The 25,940-nt window shown below is 36.5% G+C and overlaps 1 protein-coding gene across 1 annotated transcript in view; it reads left to right on the top strand.

The window, feature by feature from the left end:
- The first annotated feature begins 492 nt into the window (after positions 1-492).
- SIPA1L1 (signal induced proliferation associated 1 like 1) overlaps positions 493-25,940 on the top strand; it is a 190,168-nt gene continuing 164,720 nt past the window's right edge. The window contains exon 1 of the mRNA XM_017830675.1: positions 493-594. The gene's annotated coding sequence lies outside the window, so the exon portion shown is untranslated. The remainder of the gene's footprint in view (positions 595-25,940) is intronic.

The raw sequence follows: 25,940 nt of genomic DNA, 5'->3' as shown, positions 1-25,940 counted from the left end.
ACATGGATCTGGCAAATTCCCCTGCCATCCTAATGTATCTGTTCCTTTAGCAGAACCAAGTGGTTCAGAGCCATGTTACTTCTGTGCTAGTTTAAGTTACTGTTATTACTGTGTGAAGTGGTGATGTTTTCAGCAGGCAAGTGTTCAAACTGATGGTTCAGCTGAAGGATGATCTTGCCAAAAGGGCTTTTTGTGTTTTGAACAAATTGCACAAATTGATTCCTTTTGTATACCTAAAGGATTATTGAGGCATATGGTGCATCCATAATTGAACTTTCCATGTAGTCTTACTCAGTTTATCAGTTCACTCTGTGAATTGCTTATATGGTCGCAACTGTGACTAAAAATTTGCTTGAAAAGGCTTTTACAAAGGAGGAAAACACGTTTAGAATACTTTTTGGAGGAAAAAGGGATTTTTTTTTTGGGTATGTGTTATCTCTGTCACAATGCTGTTGACATTCAATCAAATCTCCAACTTCTGATATATTTTAGATGAAAACTATTCTTTGGACTTGACCAGATGTCAGCCTGACAGGAATGAAAATCTGAAGATTTTTGTGAACCCACAACTATCTAAAGGAATTGATGAGCAGGGTAAGAATTCAACTTGTGTAAACCTTACTTTTGTGGGTATCTGGCTACTGTAATACAGAACATACCACTTCCTGCCACATAAGTGGAAAGAACAAAGGAAGTTATGAAGGATAAGGACAGCAGTCAAATTCAGTTTCAGCATAATGCAAAATATCATAATTCTGAATAGCTACCCTTAGAAAATGTTAAGTGGCAGACATGAAGTGCTTTCCAGAGTATAGATACATGATGTCAGAACACTAAGTTTATTGAGGAGGTTAGTTTTTTGGTGTCTGTTTTGAAATGTGAGAAAAAACCTGAAGTGGCATGTTGGCTATGAAGCTTGGAGGAAGCAGAGCATTTTCTTATAAATGAGGTTTGTTATATCAAGGTCATGACTATTACTCAGGAATAACTTCTGGGAGTTGCTTTGGGTTTGAAGTTGGTTAGAGCATGGTGCTAATAACACCAAGGTCGTGGGTTTGATCCCTCTATGGGTTGGACTTGTTGATCCTTCTGGGTCCTTTCCAACTCAGAATGTGATTCTGAGTGATTCTGAAATAGCCTAAAATGCATTTAATTTGAATTTGAAAAGCTTTTTTTCTTGTCAGATACTAAAGTTTTGCCTGATGATTTTTTGGCATGCAGTAGAAAGCTCACATTATGAAGAGGATTGAACAGAAGTGGGCTGAGAATGAAACCTTCTGTTTCTTTTGAAGGTCTATTCCACAGTGTATTGTTAAACGGTATCTGGATTTTTCTGTGTTTAATTTCTCTTGACTCCTTTATCTGTATAGCTATAGACTTCATTGTAACAGTTTCTGACTTCTTGTTCTTATTGTTAATGGACTCAGAAGTAGAATGACGTTTTAAAAAAATGGATTGTAGGAATTCAGAAGGGTTTTGATGGACAGGAAGAATCATCCTGTGGCAAAATTGAGTTAGTACAGCGGTTTTACATTTGAAGGTCTTTTATTTCTACCAAAGAAAATGTAATTTCTGCGATGCAATGGTAACATGGATTTGGCTCAATTTTTCTTTTTAAATAACATGATAGAGTAAGGGAAAGTTCTTTGCCCATGTGTAGGTACATTTTTTTTTTCTCTTCATGTTTCCTAAAGCAAGGACAGCTGAAGGAAGAGTAAAGGCAGTTTAAGCATACTGTGGTGGTACAGATAAACTAACAATTGTTTAGGTACTGTTTGCTCCTTGGAGATTAGAAAATTATTGAAAATGTTAACTACTTTTTTCCTTAGTGCCTTCATATGAGGAGTACTTAGGAAGGCTCTTCAGTGTAATGAGTTCAGCTGTTTTTTCCTAAAATAGTTTATACTTTGTCTTCATTTGCAGTTCGGACTGGTTTTGGTAGAATTTTCAAAATTTCCTACGTAATATCGCTTGTAAATCTATTGTATGCCAAATGGCCCTCATTTTCTGAATTTTAGTGAGCCATTTGTATGTGCCCAAAGGAGCAATGTGTTGTTAAGACAGAAAATAGCGTGGAGGGGGCTTTTGTTTCGTTTCTGTTTTTGTTTGGGTTTGTGTGTTTTTTGTGTGTTTTTTTTGTTTGGGTTTTGTTTGTTTGTTTGTTTGTTTGTTTGTTTTAAATTTGAAAGCTGTAAGCTTATACAAGCACCTAAGACTGAAATGTGCTTAAGTGCGGGTTTTGGGGGCCAGGATTTCATTCACTCTCCTTTGCAGTTCTGATATTGAGAGATGTCTCTCAAAATGGTTTGACAGCCTAGGAAAGGGACTTGTAATTCAACATAATATACTTAATGATGAACTAGGGTGCCTTATGTGTCAGATCTACCCCTGAAACTGCATAATGACTGGCCTTTTCTACTGCTAGATTTTGCATCTGGGCCCCCCTGCCAGATACGTCACTGCTGCACAAGTCATTGAGTCATTTTGCTGTCTCAGTCCTCATCCACCTTGTACATACATACTTGCACAACTGAGAAGGCAGTAGAGAGGCAGGAAGCTGCACTGAAAGATTTGCTCATCAAATTACATCCTAAAAGTACAGTGGTAACTTTAGATGTTTCTGGGTGTTTATATGTTGCCTTCTCTGAAGGCTAGTAAAGCTAGTAAATATGTTTTTAAAGAGTTGGCATAACTTTTATCTATAAACCCAGAAGAACACAGGTTGTAACAAATGCACCTTTGCGGGTATAGTGCAGCTGCTGTCTCATTCTGGGAAAATTCACAGTAACAACAATTCTTCTGTAACTCTTGGTTTTATATCCTTCTACAATGGGGATATTAATTGAGATTTTTGTGGGTTGTTTTGGACACTAGAAACTGGGATGAGACAAAGTGTCTTTCTTTACACAATGCAGAGCTGTTGGATGAGAATAATCTAGTTATGTTTTAAGCTGTACTTGAAATCTATGGGTGACGGATCCCTTGGTTCTCTTTCTTTTTGTTTTTCCCTCTTGTTGGGAGTGGGTCACTCGTTTTGTTTCTCAGTGCAGTTCCCACCTAAACAATGTCAGTGAGGTATTTATGTATTTATGAATTTTCTGTGAGTTCCTGTTACGAAACTTACTGTGTTTTTGTCTCCTCTTTCAAATCTATACTAGAGGGTATTACTGCCAGCTCTGTGCATGGCAGATTGCTTCTGTAAGTGCATTCCAATAGGTGTGTTATTTTTATTTTCCTGGCATTTGTTTTGCAATTCAGTATGAACATACTTTACATCTATATTTCAATCTGGTTCAAACAAGTTTAGTTCAAGTAGTGGTTGAGTTGTGGTTTTGATGGAATGACTGTTTGGCAAGTATTGTCTGTAAACGCTTTGGTGCTTTCTGCACATGGTATTTTGGGACTGCCATAATACAGTTGCATAATCTTCAATTATGTGCTTTACAAATGAGAGATGTTCTTATGGATTGAATACAAGCCTTGAGCAGTTGAAAATTTGGTGTATGAAAAAGAATCTAATTTTTTTTTTTCATTATGTGCATATTTCAACCCAGTATAAACCTTCTCATGATACAGGAATGTGTGGGATTTGTTTCAAATTTTATAGGGACTCCTTAATGAAGGAAGTTGTTCAACTTTGCTAGTCTGTAGTTTCAGGTGACTCACTTGTGACCCTTGTGACATTCCACCCTCTGCCCTGCTCCAAATGGTGTCTAGAAAACTGTGGTTTGATGGGAGAAAGTTCTGGTAGCATTCAGTAAATGCATATAATATGTACTGAAAAAAGAGAGAACAACAATTGTTTTGTTCATTTGAGAGTGACTTAGCTACATATCAAACAATACTGTTTCACATGTATCAGTTCTGAGGACTGTTAAATCTAAGCCTGCTAAATCTAAGCACTGCTAACGTGCCCCCTCCCTTATTTGTTTTTAATATGAGAGGAAAATGTTAGAGAAGTTATTACAAGTCATATACAAGGTACTACAAGCTGTTATTTATAGTGTTCTACTAGCTTAAGGACTTGCCAGCATTGGAGATGACAGTTTTAGGGTGCTCTGTTAAAAAGTGCCTGATCTTCAATAGATTCACTTCTTCAATCAAACTGGAATTCTGACCTCGATGTTGTCCTGTGGTAAAAGTTATATATTGCAGGGAAGAAACTTGCTTTTAAATTCCTTGTTAAACTTTGATTATCTTGCTAAGATTTCACCAGTCCTTGTATGTAATGGATAACTATTTCCTGCTAGTGTTCATGATTTTAACCGTGTCTTTTTTTTAATCCCTCCAAGGCCATAATTATCCATAATTTTTGTTTGTGTAGAAGCTGTGCTATATCTCTTAAGTTTTTCTCTAGTCCCTCTATCTTTTTGAACAATGCAAGTGACAAACAGTAGTCAAGAAAAACTTGTGGTGATGATTTCTGTTCTGTTTTCCCTTCTAAAATTTGAAACTTGCTAATACATGGATTCACTTCAGATTACTTTACCCTTCCTATGGCATTTATTGGCAATAGATTTAATCTAACATTTTATTTCACAATCAGCCTGTTGCTGTGCAAGCCTTCTGTAGCTAATCAGAATAATCAGACAAGATTATTCTCACTAAATCTCAAACTTTTAGCTTGGCAAAATTTACAAAGTTTCTTCAGCTGTCAGTTTATATTTATAAGCATAGGTCAAAGTGCAGATCCTTGAGGAAGGTTATCAGTGCATCATCCTCTTCCCTTCTTTTCTCATTCCTGTGTCACCATTTGAAAAACCTTATTGCCTCTGCCTATCTCCCACTTCATATTTGTGGATCAGTTGTAATTTCCAGATAATTTGTTGCTCTCACCCTGTAAGAATTCCATTTCTGTGAGACCCTTCAATGAGAGATCTTGCTATTCTCTTAAACTTCCATGTATGTTCCTGAACTTTTCGGATATATTACATCAAATAGTTTTTGTGTTCTTGTTGTCTCCTTTAACAAATCCTAAATGGTTGGACTTCTCTTTATGGAAATCAGGGTGCTTTACTACATAACTTATTGTAAAGAAATGATGTTTTTCTTTGAACAGGCAAGTGAAGTAAGATTAATAGTAAAGAGTATCTCTAGCAGAGCCAAAAGGCACACCTTGTAGTTGTGGCAATGGCATGAGATAACTCTGAATGCGTTTTAACCTGTTTCATTATGCTACCTTAAACCCAAGCTGCTGCACGGTAGAACTGGAAATATTTGAAAGACACACGTTCCCTGCCAATTGCAAGGCAACCACACCCTGACTTGTTTGCTACCCTTAGGAAGGTGCGTTTTTGATTTGTAAACAGTTCCTCATTGTTGCTGCATAATAAGGAGCTGATTTAATGACATTTTTGAAAGAAACAAGTACTGTAAATCTCAGCTCTACTTAACAGGGTCTTTTGTTTGAACACTTTAAACTGATGAATAAAATGTGTGACATCAATTAAGTTTAACTGGGTAGGTAGTACTGTGATAGTGCTGGGCCAGCCCTTTGTACCTCTTCCCTGCACTCAGGTGGAGGGGAAGTCTCCCAGGGTGCTGCCTTCCCTGAACCTCCCTCCTTGCCCCCTTCCCTGGCTGGGTAAATCGGTATGCTGCATATAGACAGGTGTATTTTAGACCTGTCAGTATTCCAGTGGTTAGCTGACAGTCAGAGCTGTACTATGTAGAGAGGTATGTAGCAGGCAAGCTTTGAAAGCCAATATAATAATGTGAAGAAATCATTTGCACTAGATTTTGAGGATACCTGAAATGCACCATGTTACATTTCAGACAGTAAGGGAAAGATGATCAGAATAATTCTAGTCTGTTTGCCTTCAGAAGTATTTCTCTGAGACTTGTAGATAACCTATAAGAGAGTAAACCTCTGGGCTCTGGGGCTGCAAAATGCCGAATATAATACTTGTGAAGTATTACATGAACGAAGTTGTTTCTGATAGTGTCTCAAGTGATATATGTTAGTTCTAGAATTATATTCTGAATAATCACATGATAATCCTAATGCAATTAGTGTTTCATGGATTATAATGTTTGTGTAATTTCATTTTGCTTTTGAAAATTAATTGCAAAAACATGATGATGCTCTGTGATACTTCTGAGATAAGTCTGTTCTCTTGTATTGCAGAAAAAACCCACATGACTTCAAGATAAACCAAATAAATCCTTCAAACTTTCATGTCAATATCCACAAAGAGAACATTCTCCTTTGTGGCCTGTTCTTGTTGTACCCAAAGAATGATTTTTTTTTTTTTTTTTTTGCTGATCAGTGGCTATATTGCTTTCTACCAAAGCATCTAATTTTTTGTTTCTAGATACTTTTATTGTTAAAAAATAGTACCTGTTGAAGTAAACTACATAAGTGTTGTTTTCTGAAGATATGCTCTCCCACATAATTATTTCTCAGAAATAGAATAGAGATCTCTGTAATATAATAATGCAATAATGCTTCTTCTGTTGTTCAAGAAATATCCCATGATATTTCTTTTACTAGTCATATATCCCAAGTCATTGTTGCAGATAGTTAGCAAGCATACATTTTAATTTTTTTTAGTTCTTTGCTGCCTTAAAAGATCAGTCAAACTTCTTTTGTTGGCAGCTCAAGTGCTAGAAAACAAAATGGTAGTTTCTATAAAAATGGGCCAGTGTGTAGAACTGCTGCAAAATGACTGATGTGGTTCTGTCTGAAGCCTGAAGAAGATAGGAGACTATCTAACTGGAAACATTGTTCTTCTGTGCACTTGATTGCCTTCAGTTTACTTGCTTTATGTTTTAATTACTGCTTGTCACCTGCTACTTTGGATATTCCATACCCAGCTAGGTCCTGGGACTCTGTTCCAGTTCAGCAGTAGTTCCAAGAATCTGCCTTAGCTTTCACAGATGAGATAGGCTGCAAGTAAATGAAAGTAGTGGAAAGAAACCCCACAAAAAAAACATTTACAGGTAAATTTCTGTAATTAATGCTATCTGTCTTGTATCTACCTTATATTTTGAAATTGATGCTTGTAAGGTTCTTTGCCACTGACTTGCTCTGCTGATGTTAATAGTTATCATGACTTTTGAATAGGGAGGTGACATGTAAAATGCAGGCTGACCATAAACTGCAAACTGACTATAAGGAACTGAAAATAATTTGTAGTGTTTGGGCAAAGAACAGTGTTTGTGCACAGTGATAAGAGGGAGGAAGGCATAGTGGTTTTGCCCATCTACNAGTGTAAGAGACAGTAAAGTAATCTGTGAACTTGCTGCTTCAGCCAGGAAGTTACTGGGAGGCAAAATGGTCCCTCCAAATTACTTGTTGACAGTTATTTCTTGACGTGGAGCAGCTTTGGGTAATCTGGGAGAATACAAAATGTAGCAAGGTATATGCTGTTGCTGGATTTTGTGATGTTCCTATCATGGATTAATATTTACTGTATTTTTGTGTACACACCCCACAGCCTTCTCCCCTGTTATAAGTAGAGTACTACTTTCTGCTATTTATGTCTTGTTAAATGTTGGGAGAGGAAGTGGAAAGTGTGATATGGCTAACCTACATTAAAAATAATTAAAACCATAGTTGTATAGTGTTTTTTTACTGATAAAAGAACCATTTAAATGTATTTATCTTTGTTGTAATTAGTTTAATGTGAGTAATCACATTTCCACTATACTTGTGCAATAAACTGAGTTTTAAAAACAGAAGCAGTATTATCTTGATATGCCATGATACTCTGTGTAATAGTCTGTAATAATAAAACAAAATTTTAATTTCTAAGCTATATTAAAGAAGACTTTTCTTAGCATTTGGAGTTTAGTGTTCTAGTAAAGAAATTTTAACAGGCTTTTGTCAATGAGGAAGACGTTAGTTAACAGATTTGAAAATAAAAATATTTTAAAATTAATTTTGGTGATCTGAGGCATTTCTGACATATTCAAGAAAACACATAAATGTAATCTGTGTACATTTTAATTGCATATGAGATCAAGCTTCACTAGGTATGTTATTATGGCAGTTAACACTATATGGGATTGAGCATTAGGGTTGAATCTCTGGGATCTCTGGTCCAGAACAGTGTATTTAATGAATGGTTCTATTTCTGACCTTCCCTTAGCAAGCTGTAGTTGTCTAGTGAGGTTGAAAGATTTAGTATAAGGATTTTTATCTTCTGAAACTACATACTGAATTTTAGAGATAAATTGTAAGATTCTGCAATTGGAAAGTTAATAAAACAGAAAATAATGTTTCTTCCTAAAACATATTTGAAGTAGTTCACTTATGAAAAAATGACAGACTTGTAAAAATCAAAGAATTTGAAGCCTGGTCAGTGTACCTGATTCCTCATATCCACTGATAATCAGGAACAGGACTCTTTTATATTTCAGTGTCTCATCTGCATACTGTATTAAGGCCTTGTAACTTCTTAAGAAAAGCAGCATTATATTCTCACATTTCTGGAAAGGTTTCATTATCAGATGGGTTTAAAAGCAAAACTTGGTTGCCATGACCAATTAATGTAGAACAGTGCTATGCTGCCAAAGGTTCTTTCTGTTGTTATTTTTGTTATAGTCTGTAATAAATTATGTAGAGATCAGTGCTGGCAACAAGAATTTCAATTTTAGACTTGTTTCATTTTTTGGACTTTGCATTCCAAGAATGGGGAATTTTTATTCGAAACTTTGAAATGGTTGTAATTAACGGCCTCAGAAAATTTTTTTTCTTTTTTTGAGAGTGAATTTTCAAACATATCTTTTGAGTATGCAAATAGTTGAATAATTTGTTGTACAATTGTAAATAAAAATCATTACATTTGCTCTGATTAATTTTCTGAATTTATATTTTGCTAAATAGGTTCTTTTATTGTTGCCTTCTGAATAAATTGCTTTTCACTGCTTTTAAAAAGCGTATAACCCATAAGCATAAAGACGATCTCATAAAATGTTACAACCTTTTAAGTCCATTTGTTGCCTCGGAATAATTGCATGCAAATATTACATGCAAATAGATATTTACACAAGAAAGTTTTGACTTGATGAGAGTTCTACATGGATAATGAACAGAAAACTGGTTTTATGTGTCATACAATTGACCATGAATGTGTGCTTTGTGCTTTTATTTATTGTCCAAGTTTATAACTACCTACCTTGACTTTGTGGGGAGCACAGTGCCATATTTTGCATAGTAATGCTTTTTATTTTGCAGTGTAGAGTGGGGTAGATGATCTTTTGGAGCCAAATAGTTTGATCCAGATTCAATGAAGTTATAGGTGCATAAAAATCAGGAGCTGGACTCGAAGAGAATGTGATGTGGTGGGGTTTTTTTTATCAGTTTCTAGAAGAAATGATAGGAATGACAAATAATGTAAAACAACATGAGAACTTGGTTCATGTGTTGAACATGGTTCCACTAAGACCAGCTTCAACATTATTATTACCAAGAATATTAGTATAAGCATATATAACCATATATACTTATATAATAATATGTGTATATGCATATTTCAGAGTGCTTATGGTCTCCATACTCCAGAAGAGAGTTGCTACATGCAGTACCAATAAAGGTTATTTACTCTCATGTCTGTTTAATGGGTCTGTTTCATCAAACAGGTCTGTTAGTTCCTGAAAATAGTATCTGCTCATAGAAATCTGAGCAGCAAAGTCCATCTAGTAGCTTGAGTTATGAGTTAAGCTTGCAACCATGTCAAAGTACCAGATTTCAGGGAATCAGCTTTTGAGGAATCAGGGAATAGAGGACGGTGCATTTCTTATTGTGTTTTGTTTAATGTTTTTATATGCTGCTACTAAGTGTGTTACTCTGCAAAAGATGAGCTGAACTGAAAAACTTCTATTGCTTACTGAATTTATAAGTAAAAAAAAATTAATGTGAAGACCTTCAGTGCTGTTCTTTTTGTCCTTTATATGAATCAATTTTTCTATTCAAGATACAGGTCCTCATCTGTTTCCAGTGTCAAAGGACAGACAAAGAGCTTTAAGAGCAGTAATTACTTAAAGGCATGTGAGAGAGAAATATCTTGCATTGGAATCTTCTGTCTTTGATTGTGCTTTCCATGTGTGGTTTTTGTTCTTTCTGTATTATTTAGTGGTTTTTTCCCAGTTAAAAATGAAATGTGGAGTGAGACAAACTCCATAATTTATTTTTAGTTATAAGACCTTTAAAGACTTTGCTACTCCTCAAGAGAAATGAATTTTCATAGTATGGACTCTGTTTGCATATATTTTATATAATAGACTTCAGTTTGGGCTAATATTTTACTGACATCAACCTCTGTGTAGCACAGAGCTGCTCTGTGAGGAGTACCGACTTCTTTTGTAGCCTGCCAAAAACTGTATGTGTGTTGGCGGCATGAATGCCATCCTTTGGATGAATTTTTTTTCATGCCAGGATTAAGCCACAAAAAGTGGAAGGAAAAAACAACAGTATTGAGTCTGTTATTTAAAAAAAAATTATATAAGTTAGTCTTTCAGTACAGACGTGCTGAAAAATAAAAACCAACAGTTGTGTGATGTTTCTTCACATTTGGACACCTAATACCTTTTCCGAAATATTTTGAAGTTATGGATGATTTCTTTCTAAAAGAAAGATTAAGACAAGATTAAGAATTTTGTTAGTGTTCTGAGTAAGCAGGACATTTTGAAAGTGAATATTACCTAGTTCTGTAAAGCTCTTTGGCTTTTAGAGGTAGTAGATGCTTTGCAATTCGTGGTTTGGCTTGCTACCTCAGCAGGGAATAATATTAAAGTTATTGTGTTCTTTGACCTGAAGTTTTGTGGCAATTACAGTTTGTGAGCAGAAAAGATAGGGTGAAGGACAAAACATAAAAGTTATTTCATGAATGCAGTGGGATTTGAAATGTCTGAGAATATAAAGTTTTCGTTAAATATCCCATTTCCTACTACATAGTTGTCTAATACAGATTCTGATTTCCCTGGTGGAAATGCATTTTTCTGAAACCACGAGCAAAAAAGTAATTTAGCTAAAATTTGGCCAAGAGTCCTAAAATTAAGTTTAAAACCTTTATTGAAAATGAGATTTGATCTTTGTGGTAGGTTACAGAGCTGACTGATTCCAGACATTCTTTAAATGTGCATCTTGTTCAAAAGGCAATTCCCACAGTGCACAAACTTGGAGAATGTCCTATGTAGCTTTGGTTTCCAGCCGAAGGTAAACCAGGGCTACAGTTGCACTGCTGCTCCATAATTTCTTTCTGCTGAAGCATTCTACTTACCTTTCTTGCAGTAGTACTAATAGATTGGCACATAAACAATGAATCACATCAGCTCATGGGTCTGCACAGGCCTCCATTATTTGACTTTTGGATTGTTTTTGCTTCTCAGACAGAGCAGTGAAGTGATCCAACTTGCTGCTTACTACATACTGGTGTGGACACAAGGAAAAATTGAGGTTGTGTGGCTGAGGCACAGCATCATATGCCAATGAGTGCAGTGTTGGATTGTCCCAATGCAGTTGAGAAATGTCAGTATTTTACTGTTTATAATGTCATAGAAATTTGCTTTTGCATATAATTTTAATGCAAGAAAATAATCTACCTATATGAAGATTAAAACCAGTGAGTTTCTGTGTTCTGAAATCTTTTTAGAAAAGCTTCTCAATTCTGAATAGCTCTTTTCCTTCCTTCCTTTTTCTCCTTTATAAAAACAATCTGAAAATTTTCTGCAGTTTTGTTGCATTAACTTCCTTTCTATATCTGGTCATTATTTCCAGAAAACAGAGAACTACAATAGATTTGTGTTGGTTTTTTTGTGTGGTTTGGTTTTTTTTGTTTGTTTTGGTTTGGTTTGGTTTTTTTTAATATAGAAAAATTTGTAAGACAAGAAAATACGGTATAGGCTGATAGGGCCCATGCAATTGAAGTTCAAAAAAAAAAAAGTTCTAAATTTTAAACTAGTGATAGACACAACATATCAGCACGAAAGACATTTCCTATCTTGTGCTGTTTAAAGTGTATTTTTGAGGGAATGTATTCAAGTAAAAGTACTGAAAAAATAGTATCGAAATCATAATTGTTTTAAAAACATAATTTTCTGTATCTTGAATTCATTACTTTCTTTATATTCCTGTTTGTTATTTTGTTTTGCTTGCTATACTCCATAAAAGATTTGACTGTATCGTGCCTTCTCTAAATGTTGCTTTCTGTAAAATGCATTGTCTAAATTGTTTGTGCCTTGGCTTCCTTGTGGAAAGGATGTCCTGTAGTTGTTTACACTTCTGGATTGCCATACTTTCTCATCAGTTTTGTGAATGCTATTGCATCTAATATTCTCATGCTTTTTCTTATGATAGAGGTTTGATGATAGTGAGTTATTGGATTGATCCTTATTGCAGATGGTTTGAAATGAGAGCTAGGCTGAAACTGGAAGTAAAAGTGAAGTTAGCAAATATTTCTGAAACATATGTTACAGTGGGGGGGGTTGTTCAGAACGGGCAGACATCGGTTGTGGGAAGAGAGGTGTAAAGAGGACAGAAAGTGACAGCTTGTACATATTGTTGAGGGAAGGGGGCCCTATATGACTGGGATGAGGAGGTGCAACTGTGTTGTGGTAACATTGGACATACATCTCCCTCCTTTCCTGTTTGTGCTTAAAAAAAAAAGTGATTTGCCTATTCAGTAGAGCTGCTTTTAGGCACCAAGTATGCTCACTTGGAAAGTAAGAATAGCAAAATGTCTCTAGGTTTGTGTTGGTTTCTTTATCCCTCAATTCCAAGTGGGTGGTTATCAGGAAATCTTGCAGTCTTGTGTCTGGTAAAGATAAGAATAAAAAGCATGAGTGCTGGGAAACAGTTTAAGTCACTTACATGAAATTTAGCTTGAGATTCTGCTTTAGAAAAAATGGCCATATGCTGAAAAATGTCAACACATGTTCATAGAAATGAGTAATTATCAAGTGGAACTTGACTTAGTCTCCCTTAGTGCTCATATTCATTTTAAAAAACCCATAAAATTACTTTTTCTAAAGGAAATTACTAAAGTTTGTTTGTCTGGTTCCTTAGATAATCAAATCTTATGGTTAATACTGGATAGTGAAATAGAAAAGATGGGGCTGTAAAATAGGAAAGATGGTGTGATTTCTAAATGAATATGTAAAAAAATCAATTTTCCAGGATGTGGATGTGAGTGCTATTGTGAAGGTGGTGCAGATGCTCATAATTGGATTATTGAATATGATGTATTCTTATCCTCTTTTAAAAGGCAGTGAAATGTGCTCAGCCACTAGTATTGAATGCACGGTTGCATTAGGAATTCATGCACTGGTCTCTCGGTTTAGGAGGATCCAGGGCTATCATTTGTCATGGGGTTAAGGAGACTAAAGTGACTTTTGGATGGTGTGGGACACGTAGAGGCTATATCTGGAGTTATCTGGCCTCTGTGTTGTTGCGGAAGTGCACCAGCAGCTTTTTTTCCCCCCCTAGAGTATTTATAACAGTTTGCTGTCAAAGCCACTGCCTGTTTTGGAACTGGAGGCAAGGGGTTTGCCTTTGCATAGCAGCTCACTCATAGTTGAATGTTTGCATTTTCTACGGGTATTGTGAGACTCTGAAAGATAAGGAGGAGTGACATAAGGATTGGATGCTTAAGCTTGTTGCAAAATGCCCATGTTCGCAAATGTTTCTTGTTTCCTTGGGTTTCTCACCTTTATGTGTTTTAACTGCATTCTGATTTATTATAAAAGGTGTTTCTAAACTCTCAGTAGGTATATTGCATCTTCAGCTGCAAGGCTAGCTATTTAATAATACAGTGTATTATTATAGTGTATATAGTGAATATAGTGTAATAAATGTTGTAAATTTTATGATTTTTCTTTTAACTTTTGTTTTTTTGTTTGTCTTCTTTGTCAGATCACCATAAAGAAAAGAGTGTTGCCTTTTAATTTTGAGTCTAATATTCAGTAAATTGCTTTCAGGAATGTGGTTGTTTTTAAGGTATAAATCATGATAAAAAAAGTGAAAAGGAGAGTTTGTCTGTACAAAGCTTTATTAGAGACTACTTTCTGACTATATTGAGAAAGTTTTATAAAGGTGGTGGGGATGATGTGAAGTGGTTCAAAGTGTTGCATATTTTCATTAGCATTACCCTACAGTTCTTCATTTTACACCTTTGTGTGGATGAGACAGATGTCTGCACCTGTTGAGTCATGCCATTGCAGTATGACTGCTCAGATTCTCAGAAAAAACACTGTATCGAGGCAGACCAAAGGCGTGTTTGACAAAGGCACTGTATTTCACCCACAACCAAATAGTTCCCCCTCCCCATCTTCTCCGTTTCAGCTGCAGGGATTGTGTGAGTGCTGTCTAAGATAGGCTGGCTTGGATCTTGTCCAAGTGTGCCTTGTTAATTTGCCCTTACAAGTGAGACTGAAGTTACTAAGGGCAAATCCTTGGCTGTAAGCAAGTGGTTTGGGATATTAATATCTCCAGCTAAACTGACTGTGTACAAAGTTTGTCTGGGACCTGGATTTGCCCTGTGAGGTTTGGTTAGATTTTTTTTTTCCCCCTCTTTTTCAGCCTTGAGTAGGTTCTCTTTCAAATGCCTGCTCTGTAGGACACAAGGTGGCAACCAAGGTTGCTTTGTTGCACAGAGGTGGCAGAGGTAACAATGGCATGTCTAAAGAAGACAGCAAAGGGATTTGTTTGCAAAATACAACCTTTGTCTTCTACTGTTTTCACATGCAGGAGATGGATTTTCCTATTTATTAATTTTATGTAGTGCTGATCAGTATTAGAATGGTTCATACAGTGATTTGGGTTGGAAGGGACCTTTAAAGGTCCCAGATATTAGTCAGAATATTGCTGAAATGGAGTCTGGGTTTGTTTGTTGGACAGGTGTGTTTTCATTGTGTGTGCTTTCAAGGAAAGGAATGGTCTCAAATCTTAACTTCCTTTTCAAGTGAAGCTCATGTCCTTTTAGCTCATGGCACATTTAGTTCCTGCATATCTTAATGTGTGGTTTTGGGCTGAAGAGCTTGTTTTAGCCAGGTTGGTTTTTAGCAGCACTGTTGATAGTTGTATTTAGAATGCTTTGTGTGATATGCTTTGGTCCTAATACAAAGAAAACCCTCCAGCTTGTTTGAACAACAGTTTCTCTGCAGCTAGATTGGTCTGGTAAATAGTTTTAAAGTGTATGTTTATAGACTAGTGTTTTTAGAGCTCTCAGAGGGAGACCCAAAAGGACATCCAGGTAAATTCTGGGCAGCACAGCAGTGAAGAGTAAATGCACAAGTTCTGGTTGAGACAAGGCATTGTCTTGGATCAGGTCCCTGTTTGTCTTTGTTTGGAAAGATGGAAAAATGCTGTTTCTTCTACAAGGCCTAATTAGATGTTTGTGAAAAGCTTTGAGAAGCTTTTGATTAATGACTGTATATAATATGTGATTATATCACACACAATAATAGAGGGCGAGAGGAGAAGACTGGCAATGTAGTTCTTGCAGCATTGTGAAAAATGAAGGCCTTGTTCTTTTTCAAGTGCTGTCTTTACATTTCAACATAATTTCTTCTGCTTGTTTCCCCTTAATCCCAGACTAATAACAAAACAAGAAAGAAACAGGTCTCCTTTTAAAAAAGGAGGAAGAAAAAGTGTAGGGTAAATAGTTTTGGCTAGTTGTGGTGTGGTGGTGTTTTTTGTTTTGTTTTGTTTTAGTATTTAAACTGTTTTTTCTATATTCCGTTTTTACCACGTTTGTAGCTGGTATATAGGAAATCAGTCCATGAAAACTTCCTTTTTTTCCCCTTCTCCCTTCCCCTCCTTTTTTTTTTTTTTTTAAAGACACCAGTAACTGGTGATATTGTTTGTTTGCAGGCTTTTCAGTACTGGTTACTTAACTTCATACAGCTGTACAGCTACGCTCTGTCCCCCTCAGTTTAAAATTGAGGAGTTTTGAACCTCAGGCGCTCATTCACCCTTCTCTCCCCCGTATTTTTTTTCTAATCTTCATATTACCACAGTTGCCTCTTGGCTTCAGGTTTTTATTAGCTCCTTTTGATTTAACATGCACACAACTCTTTTTGCAACAGAAATGTAGTTTCTGAGCAGGTGAATCTGAGGAGGTGTTTCTGGTAGCTGTAGATGACAGATTTGGGATTTTGTTCGAAATTTGTTGGAGGTGTGGTGGAAGGACTTGCTTAGGAGGGCCAAGGACACTGCACTGCAGAAGCTGGCCAGCAGAAAAGAAGCAGACCTGGGAAATGGTTGCTCTGCCATCCATTGCATCCCACAGGGTTATGCAGTGGATTTAAATCTGCCATCCCAAATAAGAGTACTAGGTGAAATTCTTCTTCAAGAACTCATTTCTTATTTTTCTTTTGTATTTAAAAAAAAGAGATGGAACCCAGTGGATGCAAATAATATGCTGGAGGCAGAAGCCAACAGGAGAAGTTAGAACCTTCTCTGCCAAGGTTCTGAGCTTGGAGTACTTAACTTATCAAGAGTTCTGCCAGAGAAACATGTGGTTTGTCAGCTGAATGTAGGTGGTTTGCAAGCATTTAGTGTGAATGCTAGCATACTTTTTTTGGTAGTAATAAGGGAATATAATGAAAAACAGTAATAATGGAGAACCATCACTTTTATGGGAGCTTATGTGTGCGAAACTTGTGATGAAAAGGAGACTGTTCTTCTTCCGAATGTTGTCATTAGTATAGTTTAAAGGAAGGAATGGGTTGCTTTGGTATAAATATTAATTTATTCCCAAAATGTATTTGTTTCTAATACTTTTAAATCCTAAATTGGTGCTACTGACCCGTACCTTCTTGCTTTCTCCAAGAAACTTGCCTGTGTTTTTGAGAAAAACACAGCAATATTACTTTCTTACACTGTATTTCAACAATGCCTTTGTAATGGTTGATGAAATGAAGCAACTCGAGTATATGAATCTTTTGAAAAAAAGAAAACCCTGCAAACCAAACCCCTCACCTTCTTCCTTAGCACATTAAAATTGTCTGAAGTGAAATGCATTTTGGTTTGGTTGTTTACTGTTCAGCTCCATTATAGTGGCACAGTTTCACAGACTTTCTCAGAGGGTGTTTGGGTAAAGGTTGAAATCCTGTAATCGTAAATAGTAGGTGAAGTAGAGACCGATACACAGTTGTAGATTGTATTTTGGCCATGTGACTCAGTTCAAAAAAATCTAAATTACAGAATTAGACTTATGTACATGTATGAAAATTTTTCATGGGCATCCTAGGTTTTTTTTGCACTCTTTCTTCAGAATGTTAATTGCACTTAAAATTTTTAAAAAAGAATTTAGCATTCAAGAGACATAATTTAGCTGAAAGAGACACCATTATGCTTTTTTTCCCCTGAAAAAATGTTTTATGTATCTGGAAATAGTTCTACAGGCCTTTGTGGATGAAAGGCACTTTTCTGCTTGTTTGGAGTGTATAAATGGCAATATATAGAGTGTACAATGAGCGTTTCTCTTACCGAGGAAAATGAGTGGTGAAACAAGGATTTTCAAGTAACTGCAAAAAATTAAACGTAAAATGCAACAAAAAGGAGAAGCGTGTGAGGAAAGTGAAGGTAAACTAGACTGTAAAGGTATGGCTCGAACTGTTGTAGAGCAGGCTTCATGTTCCGAATGTCTGCCTTTCAGGTTATGACGAAAGGGCAGCAACAGCAACGGGGTTGTTTTTCTCTTGAGTGAGTTCCAAACCTCCCTTAAAACCTGTTCATTGTATTAGTAACAGAGTGCCAAGACCTGCTTTTTTAGATGTTACCATTCTTACTGCCTGCATGGTTAAGAGGATTGTACATTTCCTTCAGTTGGAAGTAAAAATCCAGGGTAGATTCACATTTCAATCAATTTAAAATTTATTCTTTGTGGCAGTAGGACATAGGACTGCTTTTTCTTGATGATCAGTACAATCTGATTGACTCAATCTGTTCCTGGTGGAATTGAAATGCAGGGAGTGCTCTGTTGTGAAAATATGTAGGCTTTCTATAGTAAGGAAATCTTGTTCGGTGGCAGGGCAATGTGTACAATAACTACAGAAAACAAAAGGCATATTTAATTCTTGATGAAAGATTTGACTGATATGTTGGAATTGTTGTATACAGAGACCAACAGCAATTACCAACTCACATTTCAAGTCATTGTACAATTGCCAGTGGTGCCGAAGTTCAGAGGCTGGTGGCCAAGAGACAATTGGAAGTTTATCACTTGCAGTTTCCTTGGGTTAGCTTTCAGCCCTCTTCTGACTCTTGCTAGTTTTTAAAATGTAACAGGAATAAATTATGTGAAATTAAAATCCTATATCATCCTGTTCATTTACATTGTAATTCTTGGCTTCCTTGTTCCATGGTTTTTCCCTTTTCTGGGAAACAAACAAAAAAAAAATTAATATAAACTTTATTTAGTTAACCAACAGAGATATAGAGCTGTAATTTCAGAGTTCAAGTTTTGTCAGTTAAAATACCCAAGATTGCTTAAGTCTAACTGTTAGCATACCAGAATAATTCTGGATCATATGAAAACAAATGAGTTGTAGTTATTATTGAGTAGGTAAGTCCAGATTAAGCAGAAGGACAGAAAAATACAATATCACATGAAAATTATTCACAGTCTTGGCAAATTCACAGTAGAATTTGCTGTGGAATATTTGCACTTTTTCCCCTTCGTGAAGTTCAACATTAGCACCATATTTGATAAAAATGTAGGAGAAAATGAACCCTGTGCATCAGGTGCTTGATAAAAGACCACAGACTTCAGTAGCAGGCAATGCTGAATGACCAGGGAACAAAAGCAGTACAATAGAACAGATGGTTTAAGACTTCTTGTGTAATGATGAAAAGACATCACATTTTTAGATGGCTTATACTAAGAGACATGCTTCCTTGTAAACTTGAGTTGTTTTATAGGGCAAAATTCATGTCTACCAAAATCCACCAAATGGGCTTTTAAAAAACCAAAATTTTGTTACATGTGAACAAGGAAAGATTAGCTCTTCCTCGGAAGCAACATGGGTAGTAGCGATATAACATTAATGTGTCAGTTTTCCTCTCCACAGTTAGAAACTTTCTTGGGGGCCATTTGGAAAATTTGTTGCTTCTTTTTATTTGATCTTGTAGTCTTTTGCCATGTTTTAAAGTTGAAAGATATTTTAATAGTCATCTTTTAAACAAACAAGTCTCTTTCTATTAAACTCCAAGCCCTGAGTGCCAGTCAGTTGAAACTACTATCGGAACAAAGGCTTGAGACTTGGATTCTGGGAAACATTGTGTTTGTGCCCTCTGAAAGTAAGTTTGAAACTTCCTGATTTTAAAGATGACTTATCAAAGAAACCCAGCTGTGGAAATTTGGCTTGTGCAATTTTAGCTTTCTGCTTTGCAAACCATTGCCTCTTGCTTTTTGGTAAAGCCTTTTTTGAATCCCTGCATGTGTGATCATTGTGTATGTCTGTTCCCTTTTCCTTTATGGCTTATGTGCTTTTTGGAGTCTGTCAGGTTTACTTGTTAGGTGATACCAGAGAAGCCGATATATATCTATTACCTATATATCTGTGTATCAAACTCCATTATGAGGGAATTAGAAATCCCCTCCATAACTACTACTCCAGTATCTTATCTTTCCCCATGTCTTCCCTTCTCATGATGCTAGTCTGTGTCTGACTTGACTCTGTCCAGGTCAGCTGAGCCAGTATGAAGGTAGCCCAGAAAGATGGGTGTGGAGAGGAAATAAGTTGTCTGTCAGGTTATGGCCTGTGGCAATAGCAAACTGTTAGGCAACGTGAATTAATCTGACTTCATCTGCTTAGGGGGTGTGTGTGTGTATTTAACTGCTGATGCTTCGTTCAGATTGTTTTTTTTAATGTCTTATCCGAGAAGGGATGGTAGAAATAAGTGGTGAAACACTGCAAGAGGAGGGAATTGCAGTTCTGTGTTATGACAGGTGCTTAAAAATTCAGGAATCTGGTGTTATCCTTTTTTTCTTTATTTGTTATGGTTAACAAATGTCTGAATATTGCTCAATTTTGCTAGTTTTTGTATGTATATAATGTACCATAACTTTAAGGAAATGCTGCCTACCTTCATGGTGCTAGGGCTAGTGGAGTATTTTGTGTAACTCTGTGATGACATGTAAAAACTGTGCTGCAGCAGTACAACCACTGCACTTTGACCAGTGCTATGAGTGCTTATCACTTGGCTAAACTACCTTGCTGGCTGTGACTGTTGTGTTTTATTTTTCAGGCAATAGTGCCTTGTGAAGGGTTGCAAGATGGCAATGGGTAGGGAGAAATCTTTGTAGTGGTGAAATAAAAATATTTGAAAGTTCAAAGGATCACTTTTTCTAAGTGTGGGCTAATGTATTATTTTTCCCCAAACTGTAACCTGTCTTTCTCTAGTTAAATAGAATTAATAGAATTATGGAGATAAGCTCAAAATGTGAAAGTTGTATATAGCTCTTTTTAAATGTTTTCTGATGCTTATCTCAAACTCTTGAAGCACATAGTCTTCTTAAAATTTTTTTATTTAAGTCTCTTAAAAATGCTTTCTCCCACTTCTGTCAAAGTTTGTGTGTAAACAGTCCCAGTGTGCAGTAAAAAGCCTGAAAGATAAATAGGACAGCTGCTACTTACAGTAGAAGGAAGAAAATGTACTTTATAATTCTTGCATACATTTAAAAATTGGTTCATTGGGATTTTTCGTTAATTAATTCTATAAAGTAATTTGGCCCTTGGGATAATTTTAGGGGGTTGTAAATACTCAGAGTATTGGAAGTTTAAAGAACATTTTTATGTATTTGCAGAACTAATGTGTTAAAAGTTCTTCTGGCAGCTACATTTTCACATCGTAAATGGTGGTCAAGATATCCTACCTTTCACAGGTATTCTGCTACACCCTTTTTGGGGGAAACCCCCCATAACTCAGTTGGAGTAATAGAGCTGAATTGAGGAGGCCTTGCTGAAAAATTGTATACCAGTTGTTGGGAAGGAAATAATTTTTTTCCTTTATTGTCTTTCTAAGAAAATACAGTTCTGTTAATTGGCTGCACGATGACAGAACCTTTCTTGTTTCTTGAAAAAGAAGCTAAATTTTTGAGTACTAGAACAGAGTTTCATTAGAAGATGTGTTATAACTGATTAAAGGTGAGATATTTGCATATAAAAAAACCTCTTAGCAACATCTGTTTTGCTAGGGAGTTTAGAAGGAGCCTGTGCTGCTCCAGTGTAAGGCTTCCCAACAACAAAGCAGAAATCATCTGAATTTTTTCTGTGTTTCTTGTTCCTGTTCTTTTTCAAACTTCATACATAGAAACAGATGCTGTCACTTCTGAGGGCTGTTGGATGTACTGAATCTGTTGCAGTTCTGCTGCATCTTTTCTGGGGAAATGTTTGCTTTGAAGAAGTTCACCTTCAGGCAGCATGAGGAGTTGCATGTCATTTGATCTCATGGTGGCCCTGGACTGATTTTCCTGTCTCCTTCCCCCCTCTCAATTAGCTGTAGAGGATGTCTGGAGACACTGAGGACTTGAATGTTCCTGTCTGAGTGTTAGCAGCAATATTTATTGGCATTTATCTAGGGGTCATCCTAAAATGGGAAATGAGGTCAATGACTGCTGCTGGTATGGGGACTGGGCTGTGAGTTGAAGCTGCAATGACACTTAACAGCCAGGGCAGAGGATGGCACTGTCCTGAAACATGTTCCATTCAGGCAGTGATGCTTTAGGACCACCAGGTCACAATGTGGTGAGGTAGCTCTCAGGGATGCCTTGAGTTAGCCCCAGGTAACTTCCTTGGTAATGCTGCTGCTGGTGTCATTACAAAGTTGGTTTAGTTTGGTTTTTACGATTGTCAGGCTAGGATGGCTGCGCTATTTTGGCTTGGGTTGATGGAAAGCACTTCTTAACATTGCTGGATTGGAGGGGGCTTAAAAGCCTGAGGCTATTAATTTAGTCATTTGGAGCAGATTTCCTCTGCTGGTAGGTAAGGTATTTTTGAAGTCGCTTCCAGAAATTGCTTTTGTCTGCCTGTGTTGCTGTGCCTGAGTCTTTTCTGGATCAGGTGTGTGTTACTAGGGAGATGATGATTTCCTGGGCTCTGACTGCAACAGCTTAAACCAACTGAAACACAGGGATTTGCGTACTGCATAATTAAATGATAACTTTACAGAATTCGTGCAGATCAGATAGAAACAAGCAATCCAAACAAGGATTGCACAATAGAAAGTGAACTTGTACCTCCTTAACTATGTGGCATCTTTCCCTCTGGCAGAGACAGCAGAGTTTCAATATTGGTTGCCTCATACTCGCAGTATGACAAGTAGTTTAGGTAATTATCTCAGGAACTGGCTTTGTTTTTGCTGTACCTAGTACAAAGTAGGCCCTATTTTGATTTAATTTGCTATGCACTAAGGTAGTAGGGGTACTTAATAGTGTTTAATTCTTACTACGTGTGCTTTAAAAAGCACAAACACAGGGAATTTTCATGTCCTTTGAGGAACATTTTGATACTCTTACTCCAGAAACCTAAGTACTGTGTTTCACAAAAAAATTGAACGCTTTTATGCTACACCCTATATTTCATGTAGCTGCTGTTCCTGAGCATGGTGTTCACGTTACTTAATTACTCTGTGACTATTCAGATATAACCTTTGTATGGTTTGCTGTCTAAATCATCTGGAGGGTGGTGGAGTTTTTTTGTGAAAATCTGTATGGTATGGTACGTCAGAGCAGTAATTTACGACCTGACTGGCTGAAGGTAGACTGCCTTTAGACAGACAGCATAACTTGTTACATGAGATTTTGTAGCTCACCAGAAGAGAGAATTGTCATGTGCTGTATTTGTGCATTCACACATCCTTCTTGTGTTTGCCGGTGTGATTATATAATGCATTTCTTGGGTTTCATCAGCGCATCAAGGGGGAGTTGGGCACTTCATTGCGGCTGTGTGGATTTGAGTAATAGCTAGGCCTCTCTCGGGAATGGACCTGCAAGCTAAGCTGCTCAAAGTTGAAAGCAGATCTTTCCTCTTATTTCTGAACTGACACCTGAAAGGAAGATTAACTGACTCTTCAGCCCTGTTTTGTGGATTTTCAAAAATAGAATGCATGAAGGAAATCCCTCATTGAACCGAAAGCTCCATAAAAGGATTCTTCTCAAATAACATATCACCCTGCTATTTTTATTCTGTACTTTAGTAGTTAAGGTGAAGGTAGAAATGCTGAGTGAAATCGCCATTTAATGTGTTGCTCTCATACCCTTGGGAACAAGGGTTTATACAATAAAACTAACTTCTTTTTTTTTTTTTTTCAAATGAGAGGAATTGGTTTCACTAATTAATTTGAAATGGGAAAATAACAGTATATATTTTTGAAAGGGGAACCAGTGGTATTAATTCGATTCTCAAGTCATTTGATACTTTAAGGCATAATATAAAACATTTTCCCATGATACTTCAGCACAAGTGCCTTTTAAATATGTACATGCCCAATCTTCAGGCACAAATGGTTATGCCACGGAAGAGGAGAGAGGTAATAATTAGACACAGGACACTAATGTGTGAAATGAAAGGGGAAATTCTGTGCTGCTCTTGATGACTGAAAGCATCAGTTTTACTGTGGGTTTTGTTTAGGATGGTGGTGCCATTCTGTGGATATATAGGAGGATCCCTGCTAGAGTGCTTTTTTTTTCTTGTGTCTCGTCACAACAGAGACTTGTAAAGGTAACAGATGGGGGAACATTTTCTTGTCAGACTCTTTGCAAAATTTCCCATATACCTTTCCACTTCTGAAATTGTTATTATTTAAAAATCTTTATTATGTCTCTCCTGTAAATCTTCTGGTCTTCTATTCCATCTTAGAGAAAGAACACCGTAGTTGTGCTCTTAGGATCCTCAGTATGGATACTCTTCAAAATCTCACGAGTTCAATTTCTGTTGTTTTCTTTTTAGAAGGCGAGTTGCTTCTGCCTAACCTAAAAGCCTTGCACAGCCCTCTCTGGACGTGTTTCCTGTTCTAGTGAGTAAAGCTTTGATTCTGGAGATAGAAGGATATTTATTTTTTCTTCTTTCTGTGAGAGAGAGACACATATATGTACACACACTTTATTATGACACATAGGTCTACCTATACCTATGCCTGTATCTATCTATCTCAGAAATAAAATGAAAAAATAACATAAATTAGATATCTTTCTGTAAGGTATGCTTCTACCTAGCTGGAGATGAGTTTTGTAGTACAGGTTTCATTAATGCAGTGATTGTTTAAAAGGCTAGGACTTTGTTGATTTATAAGCAGCTATCATAGAATCATATAACAGTTTGTGTTGGAAGGGACCTTAAAGATCATCTAGTTCCAAACCCCTGTGCTTCATTTTAAGTGCGAAACTCAAGATAATGATAGTCTTTGTGCAACAGGGCATGCACCTTCTCAATAGTACTAAAGTTTTATTAAAATTTTAATTGTTTAGAGGAAACTTACACAAGCTGGAAGATAGACAATGTTTCTTCCTGGTATTTTCTCCACTGTCCTTGAATAGGAAAAAAATGGTCATGTCTCCCAGTAAGACTGTTTCAGGTTTCAGAGCAAACATTGATCTAATCTCAGGGGAAGTGCAAGTACTGTCAAAACATCTTTTCCTTCTGGGGTGGGCTATTCCTAGGAATTTGCAGTTTGAATGTAATTTTGTCTGGCTTAAAGCTGAAGTGCATGGTTATAGTAAATGTGACACCTCAAGACAAAGTGAGAGTTTTATTCACAGTTGCATCCTGAAATAGTATTGTGATTTGGCACTGAAGGTACCCATTTAGCATAAAACTTTACTGCATAAGTCATATTTCCAGAATTGTTTTGGTCTTGTTCTGCTTTGCGTGTTACGAAATGCATGTTTCATTGGTAATGAAGAGCTGTAATACAGTAAATGTGGAGAAGATTAATTAGGAATGGTTGCTTTTCTAATTAGTTATGATGGTAATCAAATTACTTGATACTGAAAGTAAGAAGTCTAGATTTTCTTTTTGCCTGTTCATCTCTTGTCCAACATTTTATATTAATTAAATAGTATCTAATGTTAGTCTTGACTTTCTGATGTGTACTAGTGCTGTCTAATGAAGAAAGTATCTGTTGGTAAATGCAGTTAAGTTTAAGCTGGGAAAATCCATTGCTATGATAAAACTCGTAACTAGTGATTGTCTAGTTGGCATTTTTAATGTGTTGAAAGAAGAAATCAAGTGGGTTATTAAGTGTAGTTACATGTGAGTTTACTAATAGTCTGGCTATTATAAAGAAAGATTTGGGTTGTTGAAGATGTATTTCTGTCATTAGAACATTTGAAATTGAGTATATTTAAGATGTTAAAATTCTGAAGGCTTTGAAGGGACCACTAGAAGTCATGTAGTCCAGTGCTAGGATGAAGTTAATCCGGGTGGCTCAGAACTTTTTCCAGATAAGTATTGACTTTTTCCAGGGGTGGAGTTTCTACAGACTCTCTAGGCAGCTTCTAGCAGTGTGTTCGATGTTCCTGTCCAATCCAGGAAACAGGCTGCTCTGAAATCATTTTGGCATTTTGTTTCTGTGAGTCATGAAGACTTCTAGATTCTTGGGGTCTTTCAGAACTGAGTAGCATTGTAGCTCTTGTAACATCTCTTTTTGGGATGCAGGTTTGAAAAACCTTTGGATCCGCTGTAGTTGTGGAGAAGGTAGCTGGGACTGAACTTTACTTGGTTTGCTCAGTGCTGGGAATGAAAGTCACAGCAGATGCTTTCTTCTACAAAACAATGCACAGATAGAAAGAACGGATGGAGAACTAAGTAATTGACTTTTGATTACCTGTGGAATGATTTGTTGAGGTTAAGGATTAACTTATGCTTTAGCGCTCCTTCAACCTCACCTGAACCACTCATTCTTTATGACATCATATTTTCCTTACTTTTGGTAAGGTAAGATGTATGTGGTATTTATTATGAAAGTATTTGTTTATTATGATATCTGAAAA

Source organism: Lepidothrix coronata, unplaced genomic scaffold (genome assembly GCF_001604755.1).
Source record: "Lepidothrix coronata isolate B3197 unplaced genomic scaffold, Lepidothrix_coronata-1.0 Scaffold182, whole genome shotgun sequence".
In the NCBI taxonomy this organism is placed as follows: Eukaryota; Metazoa; Chordata; class Aves; order Passeriformes; family Pipridae; genus Lepidothrix; species Lepidothrix coronata.
Note: the sequence above shows the minus strand (reverse complement) of the source record. Positions and strands in the feature narration are given on the sequence as shown.